Below are 23,886 nucleotides of genomic sequence, written 5' to 3'. Positions count from 1 at the left end.
CACACACACACACACACGCACGCACGCACGCACGCACACACACGCACACACAGGCACACACACGCACACACACACACATGCACAGACATGTCACTAATTTTAAAAAGCCATGTGGTAGCACCAGCTGCACATACGGTGAGCCTGACTATCCACTGGAAATACTCTAGTTGTGCAGCATGAAACCCTGGACTGGACAATGGGTACAGAATGACTGCACACAAGAGAAATCGTCATGCATGGCAGAATTGTTTCCTACGTCAGGTACCATCACCCTATCACCCCATGTCCATTTATTCATCCATTTGTACAAGGAGCAGAGGCGACACACCTTCACATGCCAGCCACTCCCTTGGGGACATCCACAGGCTGATTAAAATGTAACATACTACCTTTGCTTACAGCACTCGCAGTAAAACTGTGTGAAGAGGTAAGAAGGCATACACAGATAGGAGAATGGGGCACTGGCGTGGCTGAACTGAGCTCTGGTGGGTACAGCAGGTGAGAGAGCCTGGGAGGAAGCCCTCCACTGCCCCTGCATTTAAACAGCCCCAGCCTTCCTCACCATAGAGTATTTTTTGTTTGTCTACATGAACAGTAGTCCCAAGAGGCTTTCAGTGAACACCGCTGCTGATGCTAATACTTTTATGTGTAAATTCCTCTTAACCAGGCACATCCTGTGCTCTTCCCCCTCATATCTCAGCCAAGGCTCCTGTCAACAGGTGGGGGCCCTGCGGACAGGCTACTCCACCCACCACTGTCACCACCCATTAGACTCTGCAACCTACAAGACTCCCTCCACCCCCAAACCCATCATCCTCCCCATGGCCAACCATCCATCCCATAAGATCAGCAGCTCCTGGAGACATAAACACCACCTGAACCCATTGAAAGAAGAGCCACAGTGTGAATGGTCCCCTCCAGCAATATCAGGAGACCCTTGGGCACAAACACCACCACACCAGTTGGAAGAACAGGTATAGGCAAAACCTACACCAGCTGGAATAGCAGACCCCATAGACACAGGTGAGGCCCACACGGGCCAGAAGAACTGGACAATATGCTGGATCTAGACACCTAGGCCCCAAAAAGTTCAGCTGAGACAACCCAACTTAACCTGACAACCAGACAGCTACCAGAACCCTCGGCCATTCAAACCAAAAGACAGCAAAGGAAACAGACAATAAAGGAACAAAGACCCATCCAACAAAGACATCACAAGAATCAACACCCATACCTATAATTATCCCAAACCCAGATGGGTAAAGAGCAGTGGAAGACTATATTAGCCCAGAAGTGGTGGCATATGCCTTTAATCCTAGCATTCTGGAGGCGGAGACAGATGGATTTCTGTGAGTTCAAGGCCAGCCTGGTATGCAAGAGCTAGTTCTGGGACGAATAAGCCTACACAGAGAAACCCTGTCTTGAAAAACCAAAGAAAGAAAGAAAGAAAAGAAACACCAAACCAAGAATACATTCATCATCATCAAGAGCCATATGGCACCACCAGAAGGTAGTGGTTCCTACAACAGCAAGACCAGAGCATCCCAAAGCAGGTAAAGCAGAAGAAGCACAAGAAAATGACCTTAAAAATAACTTCACAAAGATGATAGAGACCCTTAAAGAGGAAATGAAAAATTCCTTTAAAGAAATCCAGGAAAAGACTATCAAAAATTGCAAGAAATCAATAAATCTCTTAAAGAAAGCCAAAAAAAAAAAAAAAAAAAAAATCAAACTGGTGAAGGAAACATTCAAGACTTGAAAATTCAAATAGGGGCAATAAAGAAAATGCAGATGGAGGGAATTCTGGAAAGGAAAAATCTGGGTAAATGAACAGGAACTACAGATGCAAGCATAACCAACAGAATGCAAGAGATGGACGAGAGAATCTCAGGAATTGAAGATACAATAAATTCACTGGTCAAAGAAAACACTAAACTTAACAAAGTCTTTCCACAAAACATCCAAGAAATGAAGTACACCATGTAAAGACCCAACTTAAGTATAATAGGGAAAGGGGAGCCCGTGCAGGTGAACCGGCTGCCCAGTGTTTGCCAGTGTCCTGGTTCCACATCCAACCACCTTAGGAAATAAACTTGGGCCCGTTTCTGGCTTTCTCAGAGTCTCCTCAGGCACGGGGCCTGCGCATGCACAGGGGAGCCCATCCAGGCGGACCAACCTGTCCAGAGTCCTGCCTCCACTCACTGAAGGAGCCCACCTTCCAGTGCCATGCTCAGAGACTCCTGAGGACTGGGGACTGTGCACAGGGTAACCTGTCCCAGCCGACCAGCTCATCCGGAGTCTGCCAGTGCCCTAGTCCCACCTCCACCCACTGGAAGAGGAGGACTGCACCTGCTTGTGTAAGACCCTCAGAATGAGGAGTCTTCCAGTTTCGGTCGATACCCCAAGAACTCAATGTCCAGTCCAGTTGCTGCAAAACGCAAGAGGCTTTAATGAACAGGAAACGTTTGTGCAAACGGGCTCCTCCAGCATGCAGGCTAGAGAGAAGCCCCCTCCCCTGGGCCCAGGTGTTTTTAAAGGCAAACCCACTAGCTTAGGGAGGGGGTGGGACCCTCTGTCCATTGAGTACGTGACTCTTGGAGGCCAGATGGTCTGCTATTAGGGTCAGCAGAACTTAGGGCCTCAGGTGTGCTAATTAATCTTGTCTGGGCAAACCAGAGTTACAGCTATCTCTTTGTTTCCTAAGGACCCTATTTACCACCTGTTGACTCACAGGAAAGGAGGGGCAGAAAGGAGGGGCAGTGTGAATTCTTGTCATCTCAGGGCCTTGTGAGAGGAAGCTAGCAAATTCCAAGGAACAGATATTGGTTTCCAGGTTAGTCCATCATTAACATTAATTTTTAGGTCTTTCACTTGCACCCACCAGAAGAGAACTTTGGTCCTGTACCCACCAGCTGAAGGAGAGATCCCACTGGTATGCACTGGAAGAAGGGATGGGTAGATGACAGTATAAGAACACAAACAACAGACTGATCAATATGACATCCCCAGAGTCTAGGTACACCACACCAGCAAGACTTAAACATCCCAACACAGATGAAGTAGAAAAGAATGACCCTAAAAACAACTTTATGAAGATGATAGAGACCCTAAAAGAGGAAATGAAAAAATCCTTTTAAAAAATGGAAGAAAAAACAAACCAAAAAAAATGCAAGAAATCAATGAATCTCTTAAAGAAAACAAGGAAAGCCAAGAAAAAAACAATCAAGCAGATGAAGGAAACAATCCAAACAGTTCATGACCTGAAAACTGAAATAGAGACAATAAAGAAAGCATAAACTGAGAGAATGCTGGAAATAGAAAAGCTAGGTAAACTATCAGGAGCTACAGATGCAAGCATAACCAACAAAATACAAGAGATGGAAGAGAGAATCTCAGGCATTGAAGATACACTAGGAGAAATAGATTCATCAACCAAAGAAAATCTTAAGTCCAACAAATCCCTAACACAAAATATCCAGGAAATATGGGACACCATGAAAAGACCAAACCTAAGAATAATAGGTATAGAAGAAGGTGAAGAAACCCAACTTAAAAGAGCAGAAAATATATTCAACCTAAAGAAAGACATGCCAATGAAAGTACAAGAAGCATACAGAACACCAAATAGAGTGGACTCACCCTCCCTGGGGAGCAGAAAGGGGATGGGATGGGGGTTGATGAGGAGAACAGGGGAGGGCATAAGGATGCAGGAACTGGGACTGACATGTAAAACAAGCCTGTTTCAAATTTAAATTAAAACATTATTTTAAAACAGAATAATAGGGATAGAAGAAGAAGAAGTATACCAGCTTAAAGGCACAAATAATATATCCTACAAAATCACAGAAGAAAACTTTCCCAACATAAAGATGTGCATGCCTGTAAAGACAAAAGAAGTTTACAGAACACCAAATAGATTGGACCAAAAAGAGTAATAATAAAATAAAGAAAGAACTTCCTCTTGTCACACAATAATCAAAACACCAAACATATAGAATAAAGAATATTAATGGTTGCAAAGAAAAAGAAAAAAGGCAAAGTAACACAAAAAAGGCAGATCCATCAGAAAAACACCCAACTTCTCATTGGAGACTCTGAAAGCCAGAATGTCCTAGACAGAAGTTTTCCGTGCATTAAGAGACTATCAACTCCAGCCAATTACTATACCCAGCAAAATTTTCAATCACCATGGACAGAGAAAACCAGATATTCTATGGCAAAACCAGATTTAAACAATACCCACAAATCAAGACCTACAAAAAGTGCTAGAAGGAAACTCCAATCCAAGGAAATTAGCTGCACCCACAAAAACATGGGCAATAATAAAAGCAATATATAACAAGCCGACAGCCAACATCAAATTAAATGGAGACTCAAAGTGATTCCACTAAAATCAGAAACAATACAAGGCTGTCCACTCTCTCATTATCTATTCAAAATAGTACTTGAAGTTCTAGCCTTAGCAATAAGACAACAAAAGGAGATCAAGGGGATAAAAATTGGAACGGAAGAAGTCAAGCTTTCACTATTTTCAGATGATATGATAGTATATATAAGTGACCCCAAAAATTCTATCAGGGAACTCTTAACAACTGATAAACACCTTCAATAATGTGGCTGAATACAAGATTAACTTTAAAAAAAAATTAGTAGTCCTCCTAAATACAAATTCAGAGAAACATCACCCATCACAATAGCCACAAATAATTTAAAATATATTGGAGTAACTCTAACCAAACAAGTGAAAGAACTGTATGACAAGAACTTGAAGTCTTTAAAGAAAGAAATTAAAGAAGACATCAGAAAATGGAAAGATCTCCCATGTTCTTGGATAGGTAGTGTCAACATAGTAAAAATGGCAATCATACCAAAAGCAATCTACAGATTCAATGCAATCCCTATCAAAATCTCAATACAATTCTTTACAGACCTCAAAAGAATAATACTCGACTTCATATAGAAAGACAAAAACCAAGGAGAGCTAAAATAATCCTGCACAATAAATGAACTTTAGAGGTATCACCATCCCTGACTTTAAGCTCTACTATAGAGCTACAGTAATAAAAACAGCTTGGTATTGTCATAAAAACAGACAGGTGAGTCAATGAAATAGAATTTGAGACCCTGACATCAATCCACACACCTACAAACACCTGATTTTTTGACAAAGAGGCCAAAATGGTAAAATGGGGGAAAAAAAAAAAAAGGAAGCACCTTCAACAAATGGTACTGGCATAATTGGATGTCGACATGTAGAAGATTGCAAATAGATCCATACCTATCACCAAGCACAAAACTCAAATTCAAGTGGATCAAAGACCTCAACATAAATCCAGTTAACACTGAGCCTGATAGAAGAGAAATTGGAAAGTAGCCTTGAGTGCATTGGCACAGGAGACCTCTTCCTACATATAACACCAGTAGCACAGACACAGAGAGCAACACTCAATAAATGGGACCTCCTGAAAATGAAAAACTTCTAACAATGTCAATAAGACAAAAATGGCAGCCTACCAAGTGGGAAAATATATTCATCAATCCCACATCTGACAGAGAGCTGATCTCCAAATTATTAAGAACTCAAGAAACTAGACATCAAAATACCAAACAATCCAGTTAAAAACTGGAGTACAGACCTAAACAGAATTCTCAGCAGAGGAATATCAAATGGGCAAAAGATTTTGAAAGAACTGCTCAATATCCTTAGCCATCAGGGAAATCAAGACTCTGAGATACCATCTTACACCCATCAGAATGGTAAGATCAAACACACTAATGACAGTTTATGCTGGAGAGGACATGGAGTCAGGGGAACCTTCTCCATTGGTGGTGGGAGTGCAAACATGTACAAAAACTTTGGAAATCAGTATGGCAATTACTCAGAAAACTGGGAATTGATCTACCTCAAGACCCAGCAATATCACTCATGGGCATATACCCAAAGGATGCTCAATCTGAGAAGTGGATTAGGGGGCGGGATAGAAAGGAAGTGGAGGAGGGATGGAGAGGAGAGGTTGGCGGGGCAAACTGTGGTTGGTGTGTAAAATAAATTAAATATTTTTTAAAAAGATCTCTTCTTCCCAGATGAAACTAGCTTGAGTCAAGAGGGAAGAAAAAAGGTAAAATAAGAGTGTGGACGGGAGGGTAAGAGGGAGGGAGGGAGAGAGAGGGGGAGGGAGAGAAGGAAAGGAAGAAGGAAGGAAAGAAGGAAACTAAAAAAGACCTTGTTTCAAAAAGCCAAACAGGAAAAGAGAAAGAAAGCACAGGGGACTTTGCAGGGTTACCACGAAAGCCCTTTAAGTGTGAGAGCAAACAGTGTGACTCAGAAGGGACTTGTCTGCAGTTCCTGGTGCCATTTTCTAGAACCAAACAAAAATCTATCGGAAAATCCCAATTTCTCTTAAAATAACCTAATACTATCCTTTCCTAGTCATCTAACACCTCAGAGGAAGTCCTTGGTTAATATTATCAGTGGGAGATTGATGTAATCTACAGACAAGAAACAGACAAACAACAGTGATTGAAAGTTTTCGGCCACACAAAGACAAAGCTGTCTCCTCAGGTACATTAATATTGTCATAGAATCTTTGCTATCTCCCTGTCCTGAGCAGGTAGGGCCCGATGCTCTTCACTTGAGTGTGGGTTATGCTTTGAGGAAAGCACCTGAGAAATTACCAAGAATCAGTCCTAGCAGGCTAATAACTCCCAGGGGACATGGTGCTTTCAGGAGAGCTGTGACATAGTCCAGCATCTGTGGGGAGAGCTACATGGTGAGAATGGACCTCAGCATCCCAGGGTGATAGGAACGGTGATGTTAAATGCAGGTCTTCCCACCCAGGCAAGCCTATCAGGGTGTGGCCAGCCTTGTGGACAGTAGAAACCTTGTTCAGGGACAAAAGAAATCATAGTGGACCACATCTGGGTCCATAACCCCCCTCAGAACAGATGTCAGCTAGTGATGCTTGGTTGTTGTTGATATTGTAGGGTTTGTTTGTTTAATATTGTGTGTTTGAGACAGTCTTCTACAGCCCAGGCTAGCCGTGACTTCACTATATAGTGAAAATAACCTTGAACTCCTGAACCTTCCTGCCTCCATTACCCAAGCCCTAGGATTACAACTGTGTGCCCTATGCCTGGCTTTTTGTGTTAAAGCTGATGTGTTGTATGGTAATTTATCATAGAGTGACATGAAACCAAAATATTGAGAATGAATGTGTGGCCAATAAATCTTGAGAGGTCATCAAAAAAGTGACAGCTTTTAATCTAAAATGGCAGAATTATTCCCTGTGGTTCTTTGTTCGTCAACCTCAGCTCAGTTCTTAAGAACACCCTGCATCATTTGTCAGCAACTTTTCATGATCATGTCTGGAACTGCACACATTTCACTGTACCTCATCCTATCCCAAAGCTCTATAAGGTACCTGCCAGCTCACTGCACTTAGAGCTCCAGTATCGAGATCCAAACTCCAGCAATGGTGGCCCTGCAGCCACATCCTCAGACCCCAGCAATGGTGGCCCTGCAGCCACATCCTCAGACCCCAGCAACGGTGGCTCTGAAACTTTGCCCTCACCACAGATTAAAGCATGTCTTTGAGATAGGAGGCACAGGCCTTGGGTATCATCAGGGTGAGGTTTTACTCTAACAACACATTTCCATGCATGATCTTTTAATTCTTTCTCTTCTCTGACCTACCTAAGTTGGTGCTAGCCTTGTAAAAATGCCTTCCTGTCTTTGGAGCCCTGTGAGCAAAACAGTGTGGAACAGCTTCACGCTGCTACAGGGGGGTAGATTAGGCTGTGGGGAAAGCTAATCTTTGCTCCTTGATCCCAATTTCCTGACAACAGCCAATAGGCTTCTCCTTGTGGTGGACTGCGCATATGCTGGTTTCTTTCTGCTCCAAACAACGGAAACAGCTGTGTTTGCAAGTTATTGCTTGCCAGAACTTATTTCCCTCATTCTTGTTTAGACATCTACCAGCTGAGAAAGGGCTGATGGGAGGGAAAGGGTGTCCTCAAATTATAGGTAACTGGGGAACTGAATTCTTACTGACACCAGGCTAGAAGCAAGGACTTTCCCCCTACGGTTCTGTCAGAGCTAAAGAATGAAACAGAATCCTGATGGTAAATACGCATGCTCCATGTTCTTAGAAGACAGTTTTCAAGCTGAGGAGAGTTACAAAACCAAAAACAAAAAAACTCCCTTTCCAAGCATGAGGGGCTGAGTCCATCCTCCGTGTGAAAAAAAAAAAAAAAATCCAGGTACACAATTGTGATCCCAGTGCTGGTGAATATTTGGAGAATAGTAGCCATCCAGCCTCACCTACTTGTCAAGTTCCAAGCCAGTGAGAGACCTTGTCTCACAAAACAAGATGGGGTGACACTTGAGGTTGTCCTATCGACTCCCCACATGAACATATGAATGTTCTCAGGTTTTGCAGCCTCCACATCAATTTAAGTGTGACTCACTACAGTCACCTATACTGTAATCATCCCCCAAAAGAAATACATGTTTCAGCTGGTAATAAAAATCCCCAGGGTCAATCAGTGTGTTCAGAGATCCAAGTTGGTCGGTGTGCCCCTCTGATCCCAAGGCCCCCACCCGTTCATAAGCCCCCAGTGTTGTTCTTTAGTGACAGTTATAAGAATAAAAGGTGGCGAAGGGGTGGGGTGGGTGTTCCCGAGTGAGGGACCCAAGGTAAGGGACCACGTGGGAGAGCATAGCAGGTTCCATAGCAGGTGAGGGTGACCGAGGTGGCGAGGCGGAGGGAATAACAGGCCAGGCAGAGAGAGCTTAAATGAGGAGTTTATTTAGAAAGGGGAGTGGGGGAGAAGGGAAGAGACACAGAGGCACTGGGATCAGAAGAGGAGAGAGGGGGACAGAGAGAGAGGGAGAGATAGAGAGAGGGGTACCTGGTGGTCAACTGAAAGCAGGAGAGGGGGAGAGGAAGAGAGAGAGGAAGAGAGAGAGAGAGAGCGAGAGCAAAAGAGAGCATAAGTGGGCAGGGGTTTGAGTTTTAAAGGGGTCCTTTACATCTGCCTGCAGACCAATACTCATGGAACCCTGGGCTGACCAGAGCACTGCCTGAGTGCATTCTGCCAGGTGACAGGAGCAGGCCAGCGCAACTGGCTTCTAATGTTCTTGTGGCTTCTTCCCTATGTACACGGAGCACATACACACAGGCAAAATACTCAGACATAAAATAAAAATACATAAACATTTTTAAAAATGTTATGATGCTCAATTCCATTCTGGGCTGGAGAGGTGACTCAGAGGTTAACAGCACTGGCTGCTCTTGCAGAGGACTCGGGTTCTGTTCCCACAACCCACACGGTGGCTCGCAGTCATCTGTAACTTCTGCTAAGGGAATCTGAGCTACACCTTTCCTGGTGTCTGTGAATATACACATGGTACACACATGGTGCACATGTATACATACACACAAAACACTTGTACACATTAATAATTACTAAGTCCCTCTAAAAACTGTTAAAATTCCATCCTGCAAGTAGTGTACACACACACACACACACACACACACACACACACACAATCACCTTTTTCATTTTCTTATTCTAGAGAAGAAACTGGAGCAATCCACTCATGTTTCTTTCTTTCAAATTCTCTAGAAATTACACAGTTATAAATACCCAACAAATTTGATCATCTTGTCAGACCTCTGTCTCCTTTGTCTATTTCTTCAGCTCCCCGGTTTACTCATCTCTTTTTTATATAATTTATTTTTTTTAATTTCATTTTACATTCCAACCACTGTTCTCCCTCCCACCCTTCCTCCCGCCACCCCCCTTCTTCCCAACCCATCCCCCATCCACTCCTCCTGATGGGTAAGGACTCCCATGAGGAGTCTGGCACAATATGTTTCCACAGGGCCAGGCCCCTCTCCCATGCATTAAGACTGAGCATGGCATCCACCATAGGGAATGATCTCCAACAAGCTAGCTCATGTACCAGGTACGCATCGTGGTCCTGCTGCCAGGGGCCCCTGAAGTAGTTCATGCTTTACAACTTCTCCCATATGTGGAGGGGAGGGCCTTGTTCAGTCCCATGGAGTCTCCACAACTGTGGGTCTAGAGTTCATGGGTCTCCAAGAGCTGGTTCAGCTGTCTCTGTAGATTTCTCCATCATGATCTTGACATCCCTTGCTCATATATTTTCTCCCTCTCTTCGACTGAACTCCTGGAGCTTGGCCTGGTGCTTGATGGTGAACCTCTGCATCTTGTCCCATCAATTACTGGATGATAGTTGAGGCATTCACTAATCTGATTACAGGGTAGACCAGTTCAGGAACCCTCTCCACTACTGCTAGGAGTCTAAGCTGGGGTCCTCCATTGGGTTCTTGGGAGCTACCTTAGCATCAGGATTCTCTCTAACCCATAATGACTCTCTCTATTGCTCTTTCATTGCTCTTCCAGTCCCTGCCCCCTCAACCATCCCATCCCTTCATGTTCTCATCCTGCCTCTCCTCCCCTTTACCACCTCCCCTCACTCCCAATTTACCAGAAGATCTCATCTAATCTGCCTCCCCAGGGGTCTTCCTTGGTACCTAGCTTCCCTGGAGCTGTGGATTGTAGTCTGATTATCCTTTGCTTTACATCTAATATCCACTTATGAGCCAGTACATACTATGTTTGTCTTTCTGAGTCTAGGTTACCTTGCTCAGGGTGGTTTTACCTAATTACATCCATTTGCCTGCGAATTTCATGATGGTTCTTAAAGCTGAGTAGTACTCCCTTATGTAAATGTACCACATTTTCTTTATCCATTCTTCAGTTCAGGGGCATCTAGGTCGTTTCCAGGTTCTGGCTATTACAAATAATGCTGCCAGGATCATTGAATTGTTTTCTTCCCGTTTGCCTTTTATTGGATTTCTTTAAGAGATTTATTGATTTCTTCCAATTGTTTGTCTTTTCCTATATTTCTTTAAAGGAATTTTTCATTTCCTCTTTAAGGATCTCTATCATCTTCATAAAGCTATGTTTAAGGTATTATTGTTGTTGTTGTTGTTATTGTTCTGCATGGGATGCTCAGGTATTCCTGTTGCAGGACCACTAGGTTCTGGTGGTGCCATGTTTCTCTTTAGATTGTTGAATGTATTTTGCATTGGTGTCCACCCATCTCCTCCTCCAGTGCAGGCAGTGTCTTTCCCTCTTGATCTGATCCTTGTAGTCGATGTCTGTGTCTCAGGGAGCAGCTGAGGTGATGGGTGATGGGTGAGTTTGGGTGCAGAGTGGGACTTGTAGATTACAGGGTCCAGTGGACGGTGTTGGTACAGCCTGTCTGCAGGTACCTTTCCTGGTGACTAGCTGGTGCACCTGAGATGGGTTGGGAAGGGGCCCAGGGTTTTGTCCCAGGGCTGTGGACTGAAGGCTGTTTTATCCAAATAGGAGGCTGATCACTCATTCACCTCTTGGTTCTCTCTGGGCAGTCAATGTCTGTCTCTCCACTTATTCATCTCTTAGCTACATGTTCTCCCTATCTGATAGTGAGAGTTAATTTCACATTTACTGTGCCATAGTACTTAGTCCTTGCTACATACACAGAACCTTGAAGAGCCCCATTAAATATTAGATTCTTAAGCTATATCAAAAATTAGAGTAGATAACTGGCGAGCTCTAGGGAATGCAAAGCTTAACCACAGTACTCTAGTAAAACTTTAAGGATTCTTCTGGAGACCTGTGCTTCCTGTGGTGTCTAATCATCGGCTACATGACCCTGGTTATGCTAAGGTAACAAAAAGCCCCAAACTGCGGTAACTTATTTTTCATTCACACTAACACATCTACAACTGGGAAGCCACAACCTTGAACCCCATCATCTCTAATCTCACACCTAGGCTGAAAAGAAGATCTTGATATGGCCAGTCGTTCCTTGGTTTAATTTAATTTAATTTAATTGAGAAATGGGTCTCCTCTATCCCAGGATGACATCCAAGTCCCCAAGGAGCTGAGAAAGGCCTTCCTAACTCTATCCCCAAGCGCTAAAATTACAGACACACAACCCCATGCCCTGTTTTATGTGATGCTAGAAGTTGAACTTAGCATGCATTCTACCGTCTTGGCTACACCCTGTATTATGGTTCTCTAGAGGAACAGAACCAATGGAATGAATTCATATATATCAATAATTTATTAAATCAAATTACATTAACTTAGTAATATCAACTAACTCCCATCTGACAGAGACTCGGGTAGTTGCTTGGGAGCCAAGCATCTAGAGTAATCCAAAGTCTCTGTCCTTCGCTAGGGAGGCTGGCAAATCAGCAGTTGCTCTGTCCACAAGGCTGTGGATTTCAGGAGCCCCCATCTGGGTTGCCAAGCACTCAAGGTTCCTGGAGAGCTGCTGATCCTTAGTCAATGCTGGAAACCCTGACTCTGATGTCACCTAAGGAATCAGCAGCAGCAGCAGAGTGAATCAACTCAGGAGCAGGAGGGGAGGCCTGGGAGCAAAGGGCAATCATCTTCCTCCTGCCATGCATGTTTTACGTGGCTGAGAGCAGAAGGAGCTTCCACAATGCAGATGGACCTTCCCCATCAATGACCAGGACAATTCAGATGTCTCTAACTGTGGCATGTTGACACTAAAGTCAACCTTACCCTCCAGTCCATTCTGGTCAGCCTCCCAGTGGGGGCACACAGAAAATAACAGACCAGGTTTTCAAATCCTTGCCATAAAAGTGTCCTATGACATCTTCAACCGAAGCCCAGTGTTTCTGTCAAAAGGATGCAGATACTTAAGCCTTTCACAAGGAAAGAGCATGTGATAGAACAAGATATCATAACTGATAACACAAAGAGGGCTCCTTTCTCCTTCTTATGACACAGTCGAGCAGGTACTGCTGCCCAACTCGGCTTGAAAAAGAAAACTCTATGTGCTTCTTATCCAAATGTGTTTCTCTCTTCTATCCCTTTTTTATCTTGTGGGGACAGGAGGAGAAAGGATCTCATAGCTCAGAGGACAACTCTGTGGAGCTGGCTCATGCCCCCTTTGCATGGCTTCTGAGAACCACACTGAGATTATCAGGCTTATGGGGGAAGCATTTTAATCAGATTAACCATCTGGTTGGTCATGGAGCCCCAACCTTAAAAACAAACAAACAAAAAAGAACCCGCTTTCAACACAAGCATGGGAAGACACTGACTGAAAGTTGCTGACAAACACTTATTGGCTCTAGGTACAGAACCCTTCCTGGACATGCTGGGAGCCAGATATATCCCTGAAATCATTATTCCCATGCCCCTGAGTGCTGTGCTGGGACAGTGCACATACCATGTACTACTTAACATCCCTATTGAGGTACAAGTCTATGCCTCTAACCAAACACATGAGTTACATCAGCATCAATGTGCTGGTAAGTTACAAATAAAGGCGGTGGCTTCATATGTTAGGATTCGAGTTTTTCTATAAAGGAGTCTGCTGCAAGCTTATAATAAACCTCCAGAGTTCTGGAGATTCGAGGATTTGGCACACACACGTAAGAGACTATGCGTTTGTATTTTACTTCATGTCTTAAATAGCTCTGTGATATATTAAGGTAGCAAGATGGGGGGGGGGATCAGGAATAGTATGTAACCTTTATCTCAGAGAGAAGAGATAAGAATCTTTGCTTATATTTTTGATATATGCTTCTACAGGGACTGAGGAGATGACGATTCAGTGCATCGTGTTTGCAATGCCAGTGTGAGGAGATGACTTTATATCCTCAGCACTCACATAAAAGCCAGGCATGGCAGCATATGCCTACAACTCCAGTGTGGGTGGAGGCTGGCAGACACAGGAGGTGGGGGTTGGGTGGGGGGCACTTTGCACAGCCAGTTTAGCTAAAATAGCGAGATGCAGGTTCAATAAGAGAGCTTATCTCAACAACAAAACAATAATAATAATACAACAACAACAATAATGATGATGATAATCTGGAGTGTGACTTCTGGCCTCCACAGACATGCATACACAGGTACACACATACACGGGTGCACATGTGTACATGCACACACATTTTTGTTTACACAAAGAGAAAGATAGTTGGCTTAGTGGGCTAGTTGCTTGGTTGGAGGAGGGAGGTGACAGGAGCAGGGGAAAGGGGACAAAGAAGGCTGGGATGAAAGTTAACCTTCTCTAACTAAACCGTGACAACACCAAACCTGAATTCTGGAAGTGTGCAGCCCCTGCAAATCTAAAGCGACGTGCAGCAAATTATCGTGCAGCTGAGGCCAGAACCAAGGCAGCAGACTACTCCATGAGTTAGGACCACAGCACTGCAAAGAGCGGCCTTCATTGAGATGTCTCCTCAGGACAAGAGACCTGGTAAAAACTAAGTTTGCAGTTATCACCTTGTTGACAGTTGCACTGGAATTACTACTCCAACGCTGTGGTCGTGTGTTTGGAGGTAGAGCAGATGAGGAGATGGACCGGTTGTGTTGAGAGAGGATTTTCAGCATCTGAAAAGGTGTTGCAGGGGCATTGTGGGAAAAGATAAGAAAGGCAGGAGACTTTGGGCTAGGGATGTTAGAAAGAACTCAGTAACCAAACTAAAAGGAGACTAGGCCCCAGGATAAAGGAAATCTACACTTCAAAGACACACCAGTGAGGTGGCCCAACTGGTAAAGCCACCCAGCATGTCATCTGAGCTCAGTCCATGGGACCCACGTGGTGGAAGAGAGAGCAGACCCTTGAAAGCTGTCCTCTGACCTCCCTACATGCACCCTGGTACTTATCCCGCAGACCACATTCAAACCCACACAAAATAAATAAATGTGGCCGTAAGAGATGGGCCACGCAGTTATTGATACATGCATTCCCTTGCACTTGGTCACGGTGAGAAACCAGACACTATGAGCAGGTCAAAAGCAATGAACTGAAAAGCAATGAGGTCATGATTCGAAGAGCACTTCCCATCAAAATTTGTCAAGCACCAAGTCAAAGAGGGCCCCAATGGACCAAAATGGGGCCACTTCAACATCAACCAGAAAAATGGCTACAACAGATGAGCCCCGTGCTCACCTTGAAGAAATTCACCTTCAGACTAAATTTGGGAAGTTATTACAGGGGTGAAAGGGTTAGCATGTGCTTGGATTCCATTTCCTTGTTCTCTACTCTTAAACTGCTTCTTCGTTCTAGGGCATTAAATCCTGGGCCTGGAGGGAAATATTCACCTCCCAGAAGCTTCAGAATGCGGTTGGTTTGGGTTGCATATTGCTGGGTGGAGGCCAGGGCTTCTTATTTCCCCCTTTCCACAGAAGCTTTCCACAGAAGCTCCGGTCAGCAGTGACGTCAATCCATCCAGAGGCACCTCACATCCTTTCCAAACAGCAGCGATGATGGCACAAGACAAAATATCCTCGAGGCCCTTGCCCTGTTCTCCTTTCAAACCCCAGGCAGAAGCCAAGTCTTCAGAGCACAGTACTTCTCCTTCTCTGATGTGCAAATGGCGGGGTAAGCAACTCCCTCACTCATGTCCTTCATGGGCTGGGTCCCTGATCTTCAGGGGACCATCTTCCTTGCCTGGAAATGGCACAATTCATCCTTCCAAACTTCCTACTTTTCCTGATTAACACAGGTATTAGTTGCTTGTCTCATCGCTGTAACTGACAAAAGCAGCTTAGGGTTTCACATTGGCTCCTGCTATGACGGGACAGTCCACCACGGCAGGTCGCCTTCCACAATCAGGGATCAGAGAGTGCTCAGCGGGCCAGGGGCCCAACCCCCATGGCATGGCGCTGTCCACATTCAGGGCAAGTCTTACCTCAGTTTACCTCATGGAAGAAATGTCCACAGGCTTATCCCCCCCCCCGGTCATTTGACCCTGTAGAACTAACTGATGGTGTTGATGTCCTCATGGCCTCGTCATTGGGCTACAGGCCTTAGGCACAAATGTATCACTGAGTTCCACCCACAGCAGTTGCCTTCCTATGTTATCGTTTCTGTTCATATGAAGCCTTGCTAACCATATTGAAAATTCTCCAAGGACAGGATGCATTCTGTCTGTTGCTTATGCTCCAGTGTAAGGCCTGATACTCAGGCAGCACCCAGCATACATAGAGAGGAAAGTGGCATTGCTAAGAGCCGCCACCATAGCAGATATATGATTCTGATGTTGTGTACACACTGAAGGTCTACATGCCAGCCATTCATGCAGTCATCAGCATCTCCCAGTCCAACATAACAATCCAAATAAGACCAAATCAACCCAAATTAGAAAAAGCCCATGTTTAATGGATACAATGCTTCCGAATGGCTTTCCAGCCCCTCCCAGGGAGGAGATGGAAAGAGAGACTGGAAAGATCACACATCTATTGGGGGGAGGGGCAGTTTAAATACCCTGTAGGAGTGGTCTTGAGGAGGAGTCATCATTTGGTGGGCTTTCTGAGATGCAGCAGGGTTTGGAGGAAGATAAGGGAGGGGGCTTGGGTGGAACTTGTATCATCATGTTCCAGACTCTTTGGGTAGTAGATGCCAGGGGCTGGGGTGAAGCCTCCACCACAACACATACCACAGCATCACTCACTGAACACAGAGGCAACAAACAAGCCCAAGGGGAGCCATGGTCTACCCCTAGGACTAGACTCTGTCTGCTGCCCTTAGTGCACTTCCCATTAAGTACTTTCCTGTCTCTCTGGCAGGTTTTAGGGCTGTTGAAATGGCCTCAAGAGCAGCCACAGTAACTCTGAAGCATAGGTAGACAGGCTTTAGCTAGCTGGATGGACTCTGTAAACTCGGACTGGCTCATCTGGGGAGCTGAAGACACACAAATGCCCAGGTTTCACATCCAAACAAGCAAAAGCCAAGTCTCTGGAATGGACCTCACCATTACTGGGTCTTTGTTTTGTTTTGTTGTTTTTTGGTTTTGTTTTGTTTTTTTGTTTGTTTGTTTTAAGTTCTCTGGGATTTCTAGTGTATAGCCAGGCTTGGGGAGCACAGCTCCAAAAAGCTCAGCTACAAGTTACAACAACTGAGTGCCAGGCCGCTTGGTCTTCTGGGCTTGCTGGGTCGGCAGGAGATTGTCTCGTGTGGTCTGTGTGCACAGATATCTCTGGCCTTCCTCGCTTTCATCTCAGTTAGCACATGTGTGCTAACTGAAGGACAGAAAAACCCTACATTACCACTAAGCCAAAAATAACCTTGCTCTATCTAGTTATGGCCTCTGAGAGCACAGATCTAAGCATGCTTATAAGCCACATTTTAAATAAACAAACAATACAAAGAAGTACGGAAAGAAAGGATGGAGGGGAAGGGTAGAAAAAGGGAATGGGAGGGGAGGGAAGAGGAGGGGAGGGAGAGAAGGGAAGAGGAGGGGAGGAGATGGTTCAGAAGCACTTTCCAAGAACTGTAAACAACAGAGTCTAGTATCCCAGTACCAATGTAAATGCCCACCTGGGGTAACAGCACAAGGGGATAAGTAGGGGATCCCTGGAGCGAACTACCTAGTTAGACTAGCTTAATCAGCAAGCTCTGGGCTCAGATGAGAGACCCTTCCTCAATTATACAAGGTAGAGAGTGGTCCTGGAAGATAACCGATATCAACCCCTTACCTTTACACATATGTGTACACACGTGCACTCTCACATACATTTGTGCCCATACACATGCAAACACCACACACACACACACACACACACGCCATCTGTAAATTCAGGGAGTGAAAAAGAAAAGGAGAGGGGGGAAACACTTGTCTTTACTCTCCGCTTCCCTGTCTTAGCCTATGAAACAGAATCACTACGACTGGTCCGCTTGAGACCATGCTGTTGCGACCACATCTTTGGATGTTCACAGTGCATGCAGTGGTACAACCATGCTATTGTGCTGAGGTTTGACCAGGGTGCTAACGGCCTCTCTACTAAGTGCTAGAATAACAGAAAGAGAAATTCTAGTCTCTGTTAGATGGCAGGATGCGATGGGTCCTGGATGCCTCTCTTTCCTGTGATTTGGGGATTCTGAATCTTTGCTTATGAAATGGTAACGTAAACGTCCCAGATGTGTTGTGGAAATAGTCTGACCTAGCAACAGGATTTAATTTATAGAGAACCCTAAGACTGTGAGTAGCTCCTCAGAAGTAGCTGATTTTCTGGAACACAAACCAAAGGTTAGCTGGGGACAGAGCCTCTGCCTGGCCTCTCCCTCCCATCTTTGGAAGTGTCCTGTTGGCCATTGCCTTACAGCACAGCCCTTCTATGACTTCAAGTCCCTCGGGAATATTCCCATTCCCCAGGCCAGCTAGAAAGGCAGTCAGCCATTTGAGGTCTGGTGAGACTGTGACTGTGAACCTTATGTTCTGTCTTTGTGAGCTCTTACTGCACTTAGGACTGGAGTTGCTGTGCAGTAAAGTCAAACCAAACAGAAAACATTCATGTGCGTTCACACACACACACATGAGCATATAGAATTGAGAATTTCATACATAGATGCAATGTATTTTAATCATATCCACCTCCACTTCCTCCCTTCCTTCGCTACTGTTATTGAAAACATGTCTCACTCTCTGTCCCAAACTTGGAACTTACTATGTAGCTCACACTGCCCTCAGATTCGCAGTTCTCTGCCTTAGCTTCCCAAGTTCGAGAACAACAGGTGTTAGCCTAAGCCATATACAACGAGCCCTCTGTTTCTCTTCTAGAAAATCAAAATAATCAACTTTCTTCACAATGCTCATACTTTTCCACTTCTCTTTTTCTATTCCTCTCCAGCTCTTGAAAATGTTCAGAGACTAGTTAGGAAAATCTCTCCTGTCAAGTGTACCGTCTGGATGAGCATGTCAGGCAGACCCAAGAGCAGTCAGCAACTTCCACTATAGAACCACTCTGATTTAGTGGAACTCTTGTCTTGACTGGAATACAGAAGCTGTGATAGCTACACAGACACACACACACACACACACACACACAGACAGACAGACAGACACACACACATAATTTAATTTAAATTAAAATGTAAAGTACCACTTACTTAAGTAATACACAAGTATTAAATCAAATGTCACGCTTCCAATGTGGTGATTATTTAAGGGAAAAAAAAGCATTAAAGTTTGCTGAGTCTATTCATTATAGAAACAATGTGTTAGTTTATAAGTTACAAAAACACAAAACACAGCGATTTAAAACACGGAGAGTGTTGATTTGTATCTGGTTTGTAAAAAAGTAAGTTTAAAAGATATAAATCTCTTTAAATTTTAAGATAGCCTTTAGGACCTGGTGGATGACAGAGACCCACATGCCTGCTCTGGGTGGGTAGCAGTAAACACTACCTCCTGGAGCCTATTAGGCACCATTATGGTGAGCAAATATATCATGGGGTATAGGAAAGAAAGAAAGGCACAATGTTCAAGTCCTTGTTGGGAGGAAGATCTGAAGAGGCAATGGTGATGTTCAGGTCTGGATCCATGGCCCTACCACAGCCAGGGTCTGTGTTGACAGTCATGGTCTGTTACCGTCAAAGGCCGTGTGACTGTCCAGGGTCTGGGCTGCCACCTGGGGCCATGTTGGAGTCTGGGGACCATGCTGCTGCTATGGCCATGTCCCGGTCCATTATCGCTACAGCTGGAGTCTGTGTTGATGTCTGTTGCCCATATTACCACGGAGGCCCATGCGGACCACATGTTACAGAATATAGGAGGGCTGCGCTGGGCTGCCCCTTCCCCTCACTGCCCCCATGGAGAGCCACCCTCCCCCAACACAGAGCTGACCCTACTTTTCACCAACCCTGGGATAATGGACCCATGACCCTGGCACAGGAAAGCTGTCTCCACTCCTCAACCGAGCCCCTCGGCCTGGACTCAACAACTCAGCTGCCGCCCAGGTACACATCCAGAGCTTTGAGGTGACCCACCCCAACATCTCCGCCATCAGTGACACTGAAGCCGATGAAGAGACAGGTCCTGAGGAACCATAGCTGCAGGATCTTCATGCCATGAGACAACCGCAGGGTGTCTTAGAGGAGTTTTGATGAGGGTCCAGCACTGATGGCGAACCAGAAGCCAGGGACCTTGAACCTGACCAACAAAGCACTCCACAGCAAACATTTGTAAGTAAAGCAGTCTGGTCACAAGGGTGTACAGCCTGACACACAGCAGCTCCCAATGCCACTACGATGAGTAAAGAAAGAATGGGGAGCTGGTAAAGATGGAGGAGTGAAGAGGTTTGTTTGGTTGCTTGTTTAATATTCTTATTTGTGGGTTTTGGCTTTTATTTCTTTATTATTTTTCATTTATTTTTATTACTTCTTTTTAAATTTCCCTTTGGGCAAGATGCTACAAGGGTGAGGAGTGAGCGAAATTCCCAAAGAATCAGTAAAAAAATATGTTTAAAACAAGTTTAAAATATAGACTTTTCTTTTTTCAGTGCTGGGGAAAATACCTAGGGCCACCCTCCTGTTATTCATGATAAGCAAGCCATCTGCCACTGAGCTACATACCTTTCAGTTCAAGGTCTACTCCTAATGGAAATTTTAATTTAAAACGTTTTTATTTCTTTCTGATTATTCTACAAAACTTGGGTTTGTCTTTTCAAGGAATGCCTAATTAATTATTCTTGGCATTTAGAAGTTTCATAAATCAAGAAAGCTATTGTTATTCTACAAATACAAAAAGATTTTTCTAACTAAATAAATCATAATCACTAATGTCCTTTAGTTAAAATATGCACTTGTTCTGAGCATGATAGCACATGCCTGTAATCCACACAGGGTTGGAAGCAAGAAGGGCCCAAGTGCCATGTCAGTCTGGACTATACAGTAAGACCCTATCTCACACAATCAGGAGCTAGGACATAGCTCTCGGTCAAATGCCACCTAGCGTGGGTCAAGTCCCAGATTCAATTCCCTGCACCACAAGATGTCTATCTGTTGTAAAAGTTTACAAGTATATGGCTTATGTAAGTGAATACATATATATGAAGGAACTACATAGGAACACTCTGGTTTTATTGAGGTACAATTCATGTAACATAAAGTTAACTACTTTAAAATGTACAATTCAGTAGCATTTATTACAGTCATGATGTTGTACAAACTCACCTCAGTCTAGTTCCAAGGACAGGTAGGACTTTCATGACTCCAACAGGGAACCTCATACACACTGCCCAGGCATCCCTGTTCCTGCAGATGCTCCCTACCTGTCAGCTATGGCAATGGGCTGGTACCAAGCTTCATGGACTGGGGTTTGGTAAGCAATCCCATTCTGTGGAGTATCCACCCGCATTGCCCAGTCACATGACAAGTCCATGCATAACCTTTCAGAGATCACCATATTGCTTTTGATACTCACCAGCAATGTGCAGTCCCCATTTTCCATACATCTAACCAACATTTATTTTTCATGCTTTTGGTTATTATTTAGTTATTCTAGGGACTGTGACGTGGTATCTAGTGTGGTGTTGACTTGCATTTCCTTGATGGCTAATAATACTGAGCTTCTTCCCAAGCATTTTGGCCATTTGTAGATCTTCTCTCCACCACAAGTCTTTTGCCACTATTTAAGTTGAATTATCTATTTGTTGTTGATTTCTGAATGTTTTACATTTCTATGAACTAGACCCTTATCAGATATATGGATACAAATAATTATTCTTTTTCTGTAGGTTGTTTTCTTGTTTTCTAGATAATGTACTTGGATGCAAGGAGGTTTTAACATTAATAATTTCCAAGATACCTGTTTTCTGTTACTTCTGTTTTAATGTAAGAAATCACTGCTAAGTGCAAGGTCATGAGAATTTGCTTCTTTGTTTTCCCTAATATTTTATTTACAGTGTCCTCTTATATTTAGGTTGTTTTGTTTGGAGTTAATTTTGTAAACATTCTGGAGTATAGGGCATCTGCATTGCATATTTATACATGGCCGCTTAAGCTCTAATTATTTAAAAAATCATTTTCTTCACTAAAGTCTGACAAACTTTGTCTGTGATATGTTACTGGCATGGTGTTTTTAGCATTATTAGTCAACTTAAAGACTTTGGCCTAAAAGAAACTTGAGTTATTAATATCTGTCCTACATGCCTAGAACTCTACTCATTTATGCTATCAGTTAGCAGGGTTAAAAATGATACACACCGTTCAGTAGGTCAATGTGTTTGTGATCCAGCCTAGCAACCTCAGTCCAATCCCCAGAACCCACATGGTGGAAGATGAAAAACCAATTCCTGTCACCCTCTGGGCAACACCCCTGCCATACAGAGTAAACAAATCAACGTGGTGGCATTTGTCAGCTGAGCACATACATGTATTCCTCCAAGATTTTTTGAAGCATAGGAAGATGTGTATTCTTTAAAGGGCTGATATTAAATTAAGGCATCTGGTCATTTGAGATCACAAATAACAACAGAGCCAAAAGGAAGAAACTACAAGTACAGCATAGGGACAGCAAGAACAGCTCAAGCTCAGAATACAGAGTCTGAAACAGGTGAGGAGGTGGTAATTTTCTAACGAGCACAGCGATGATTTATAAAGTGGAAAGGTCTTGTGACTTGTTTAACACAAATTACTGAAGGGTGACAATTTAAAGCGTGAACTACGATTCTGGGTCTCTAGCCGTTAAAATGGCAAACCAATCCATAAGCATTTACAACACTCTTAATAAAAAAGAAGGAATGAGGGAGTGTTTGGGCTTTTTGGGGCTCTCTCGCCACAACATCCTGCGGCTCATTGTGTGTTACGATTTCCCATTCTTTTCATGGGCTTTAGCTCTGAAAAAGTCCGAGTGTCTAGAAATCAATATAACTAACTGCTGGTTTCTCTTAAATATCACTGCAAGCCGTTTCTCATCTTGAGGCATCTATGAGAGATGCCCATAACATATATCCTCTGACAACACTATCATTATCTTCCCAAATTCAGACCTCAAAATCAGAACACCAGAACTGTAGTGGTATCTATCAAACCTAAATTATCTTTGACATTCCTCCGATGTTCACTGAGTGTTACTGGGTCTGATTTCTCATCTTATTAAAAGACGAAGAAGAAAAAAAGAAACATTACAAAAGCAACCCAAGACTTTCTAGTTTTAATAAACATTGTCTTGTCCATAATATGGAAACTCACGATGATCAAGAAATACTAATCCTCTGATTAATTACACATGAGCCAAGTGATCAATGCTTCAGGATTATGAAGTTTTATGTCTGAGATGCCTTATGTTCCTAATTTTATCATGAATATGTACAAAGATAGTCACAGCGGTCTACAAATATGTTATGTTTAACAACTTTTGATTTTCTTTCTGAATGTTTGTTAATCTGTGACCATCAGAATGCACAGGGGCCAGGAAAGATGCTGGAGATTGGACAATGTCTCATTGTTTATTTGTTTCAACCCCTGGGGTGAGCAATTAGCTAGATCCTAATAAGCTGCTTGCTTATTGCATCTCAAGGGGAAGTTTTATTTTCCACATCTTAATATTATGGCTATTACAATAAATACCCAGACCCTAGAGTCTCTTTATCCATGTTTTCTGTATTTTCCTTAAATGTACCTAAAGGTCCTTGCTACTAAAAAACAAAACAAAAACAGATTCAAAAAGGAACGTGAAAGAAATGAGGAGAACATCATTGGAGGCCTGAACAAGGGACTGTTGACAGCTGGGTCTACAGGGACATGGGGACAGACTGGCAGGCCCACACTCCCATTATAAGTGGATTGTGAGATGATACCAAGAGTCTCCTCCCATAGCAAACATTTCCTTGGAAACAAACTCTGTAGTCCAAGACCAGCCAGGCACAAATCATTTCCCCAGGACTACATGCTTAACAGGAACTCTTTAGATGTGTTCACTGTTCCAGTTTAGTTGGACAAAGGAGGAAAAACCTCTCCGTTCTTTTTAACTTAGTACTGACAGTTTGGGGGGCTACTCCCTCAAACTGGTGTTAACCCTTTCAGCAGTAGGTATTTTC

This window comes from Phodopus roborovskii, unplaced genomic scaffold, assembly GCF_943737965.1.
Source record: "Phodopus roborovskii unplaced genomic scaffold, PHOROB, whole genome shotgun sequence".
In the NCBI taxonomy this organism is placed as follows: Eukaryota; Metazoa; Chordata; class Mammalia; order Rodentia; family Cricetidae; genus Phodopus; species Phodopus roborovskii.
Note: the sequence above shows the minus strand (reverse complement) of the source record.